This window comes from Lotus japonicus, chromosome 3 (assembly GCF_012489685.1).
Source record: "Lotus japonicus ecotype B-129 chromosome 3, LjGifu_v1.2".
Classification (NCBI taxonomy): domain Eukaryota; kingdom Viridiplantae; phylum Streptophyta; class Magnoliopsida; order Fabales; family Fabaceae; genus Lotus; species Lotus japonicus.
In genome coordinates, this window is record NC_080043.1 from 74,149,741 (window position 1) to 74,154,334 (window position 4,594).

Here is a 4,594-nt window from a genome sequence, read left to right on the forward strand (position 1 = left end):
CGAAAGAAAAAGAGGAACAAAAAGTAAAAGGAAATCAAAATGGCAAAGGAAATGAAATTGCATTGAAAATTAAAGGTGAGAATCACAGCACACTCTTAGTCTCTTTGTAGCCATATGTCACATGAGACTTGGAGGCATCCATTGAGAGTTTTGAGTAATTGTGTGAGTCTGAGTAATTTTACAATTAGATTTGCTACTTATAGAACTTGGAATGAAACTGCTACTAGATCCTACGGTTACAAATGAACTAGAAATAACTACACAATCTACAGCCATTTATTTGGCATGATTACAAAATAATAACTTCCAGCAACAACTTTCCCTAATATGTAGTAACTACTCCATGATGCTATGCTATGCTGCTGCCAGTTTCACTTGATAACCGTTTGACAATTTGAAAAACCCACTCCAAGCATCATTTAGTAACCGCAAAGTATGTGCTGTCAATTTGATCAATTACCAATTTGACTTGGTCTTCCAATTTGAGATAACAAACTTGAACCATTAATTTCGACCAAAGCCGCTTTGGTATATCTGAAGCATGCATCCAGTGGCCAAGTAGGTCGAAATATAAGGCATGCAAATAGAAATATATTCAAATAACAAAGTATTGTTCTTGACTCAAGGTATTTAATTTTGGTATTAACACATACCCCCCTTCGGGGCAAATGGAACAATGCTAAATTTAGGGAGCCAAGTTAGCCCTCCTATTCCTGGATCTAGTTCACAAATTTATTTATCTACAGGTATGAATACTGGTTCACTTCAAGCCATTAGGCAGCAAGTAGATGATAGTAACCATGAAATGGTTAACATGCTATCTCGACAGATAGGTGAGCTAATCAACCCTGTGCTCCAAAATAATAATGCCAATAATCAGCATTTGGCACGACAGATGGATCGTTTGGCGACAGCCCTGGGGGCACCAGTCGAAATCCAACCGGCACCAGGGATTAACCAAATCCCGTTGCCTAACCACGTCCCTGCCCCTGTGCGCTATCAGGCGCCGCAACACCAAGAGATGAGGGCAAACCCTTTGTACGAGGCAGTGCAGCCACCATTGCAAAATGTGTATATGGTAAACAGGGAAGAACACGCTGATGGTGTGCTAGAGAGAATTCGACACCAGAATGCTGGGGGGCAACAAAATGTTGCTGCCGTAGTGGAACAATTGTTGAACCAACATGGTTTCAACGTCGGTTTCGCAAATAGACCCCATTTTGTGTCGGCCTTTACAGAGGAGGTTCTCGAATCCGAACTTCCTCGAGGCTGGAAGGTCCCCAAATTCACTAGGTTCTCGGGGGATTCAGGAGAGTCCACTGTAGAACACATAGCTAGGTACCAAATCGAAGTAGGGGACTTAGCCATCAATGAAAATTTAAAAATGAAGTACTTCCCGAGTTCTTTAACTAAGAATGCATTTACCTGGTTCACCACCCTCGCTCCTAGGTCAGTCCACACATGGGCCCAGTTGGAAAGAATTTTCCATGAACAGTTCTTTAGGGGAGAGTGAAAAGTGAGTTTGAAGGATCTGGCGAGTGTTAAAAGAAAGCCAGCAGAGTCTATTGATGATTATCTGAACAGGTTTAGGATGCTTAAATCTCGATGCTTTACTCATGTCCCCGAACATGAGCTAGTTGTCTTAGCCGCTGGTGGTCTAGAGTATTCTATTAGAAAGAAAATCGACACTCAGTATATTCGAGATATGTCTCTACTCGCAGACAGAGTGAGGCACATCGAATTACTAAAGGCCGAGAAGTCTGAGGAGAGGGCCAAGACTACTAAGTGGCCAAAGAAGGAAAAAGTAGCATACCTAGACGCTGATCCAGTGTGTCAAAGTCCGTGTGTCTATCGCGAAGTCCCTGCAGACGTCGAATTAAACGATGTCAATCTGGCTGAACTTCAGCCAGGCGATCCTTATGTTTGTAAAGCATTGAAACCACGTGAAAACAAGCTTGGGGACGAACACCCCAAGAACACAATTCCTGCTGTGAAAACTTATACTTTTGATGTGACCAAATGTGATGCAATTTATGATATACTTGTGTCTGATGGTTTGCTTGTGGTCCCTAAAGACCAAAAACTTCCTTCTCCTGAACAAAGGAAAGGAAAGAAATATTGCAAATATCACAACTTTTTTGGCCATTGGACCTCACAGTGTGTTCGTTTCAGGGACCTTGTGCAAGGGGCATTGGACTCAGGGAGACTCAAGTATGACGAAAAAGCCAAGAGTCAAATGAAGATCGACTCTGATCCACTACAGATAGCTGAGGCCAACTATGTAGAGCCTTTCTACATTGGCATCGTCGACATTTCCGAAAAGCTAATTCTGGGCTTGACGCTTGGAGAGGCAAAAGAAGAAAACGTAGCTGTCGAAGAGCCAGAGGTCGCGAAAGAGGTGAGCTTAGAAGAGGTTTACCCCAAGGCTGGAGAAACTCTTGTCGAGTTTCTATCCCGGAGCAAAGATGGCGAGAAAGAAGTCATGCTGTGCCCTAGATGCAGCGCCGTTTTCGACAAATCTGCAGCCAAGGCCTACCAAGATTCAGAAATGAAAAGGCATTACCAAAAGAAAGCTCTTGTATCCAGGAGACTGAAGTATCCCTACGAGGAGTGGGTTGAGAGAGATCAAGAACTCGATGGCCATAAAGGCCAAAAGTTAAGAGGCAAGGACAAGACTTACCTGATGCTGGGTTACCAAAAAATCAATGGTTCAAGCCAGCACCTCCAAGGCCAAAACCATACCCCAAGTGGCAGAAAATCGACTTAGGCCAGGGGTCTTCTTACATCAACAATTCCCGCGTGTCGCGGAACTATTCCTATGGCTCTGGGAATTATTATGCTCCTGAACAAATGACCAGAACTCAGTTCAGACGTTTCCTGAGGAAAAGGAAAGCGGAAAGGGAAAGGGGTGGCAAGTTCCGTTCATTATGGGACATAAAGCCAGAAGACAACCCTCGTAATGAACCCAGTGTGGCGTCGATTATTAATCAACTGGATCACGCCATCAAACAAGGAACAACCGTGCCACCAAATCCAGCCAAGGAGAAAAGGAAGGAGGTTGTCGAAGATGAGGATGAAGACATGCTCGAGGATTTCGACGACAGTGATGGGGAAGATCTTAACATCATCTGCATAGTGTCTATCTTACCCGCTGAATTCGACAGAATCTCAGAGGTCACCGAAAGTGAAGAAGACTACTACGATGAAGAAGAGCCAGATGACAACCCCTTGTGCTACTACGTAATGCAAAAAGGATCCGTCGAAGACGAAAGGGCTATTTTCCAGAGGCCAACGGAGCAGATGAAAAGCCACTTGAAGCCGTTATTCGTCTGGGCCAAGGTCGATGAAAAAGGGGTCAATAAGGTTCTTGTCGACGGAGGGGCCACAATTAATTTAATGCCTAAGTTTATGCTCAAGAAGTTAGGCAAAACTGAGGCAGACCTAATCCCTCACGACATGGTCCTTTCCGATTATGAAGGGAAGACAGGCTCTTCTTTAGGAGCAATTATGTTAAACATAACCGTAGGAACGGTGGCCCGTTCCACATTATTCATCGTGGTACCCTCAAAAGCCAACTACAACCTGCTATTGGGGAGAGAATGGATCCACGGCGTGGGGGCAGTGCCCTCAACCCTGCACCAACGTATCTCCATTTGGAAATCAGATGGGGTTGTCGAGAACGTGCAAGTAGATCAGAGCTACTACTTAGCGGAGACAAGTTACGTTGGCAAAAAGAATTTCGAGAAAAGTTTAGCCACAATCGCTCCTCTAGACACGGTGGCTAGTCAATATTTCAACCCTTACTCAGAGTACTCGGTGACGTTGGATCCCATCAGGGGATTAAACCTTAATGAAGCATACAAACCTGATGCCATGAATGGATGGCACAGTGATGAAGAAAAGGATGCCACTACAGAGTGGCAAAATGACGTTAGAGATGATTAATTCGAGCCTGGCTCGAATCTCGGCTTACGCAGCCGAAAACAGAATAAGGACGGCCCTAGAGGCCGCAAGAATAGCCAAAGAAATGGCTACTGACGAAGTCAATGCCTCAATTCTGCCTGTCGAAATTACATCTCGAGAGGAGGCAACAACAAATAAGGATAACACGTGCATAGAAGAAAACGAGCAGAGTGCCGATGAATGCGAATTCGTGGACCTTTGCAATTTGAGGCTAGATTGCATCTACGATGACGGCCCATTAGGCTTCGAGAAGCCAGTGGTCGATGTTTCCAAGAAAATGGAAGCGCAAGACCCTTTAGAAGAAGTGGACCTGGGTGATGGCTTAGAAAAGAGGCCAACGTACATCAGTGCTCTTATTGAGCCAGAATTAAAAGATAGGATGGTGAAATTACTCAAAGAATTCAAAGACTGTTTCGCTTGGGACTACGATGAAATGCCTGGCCTTAGTCGAGAATTGGTAGAATTGAAGTTACCCATCAAAGAAGACAAGAAACCAGTCAAGCAATTGCCCAGGAGGTTCCATCCAGATGTGTTGGTGAAAATCAAGGAAGAAATCGAAAGACTCCTCAGGTGTAAATTTATCAGAACAGCTCGATATGTGGACTGGTTAGCCAACGTGGTTCCAGTAATC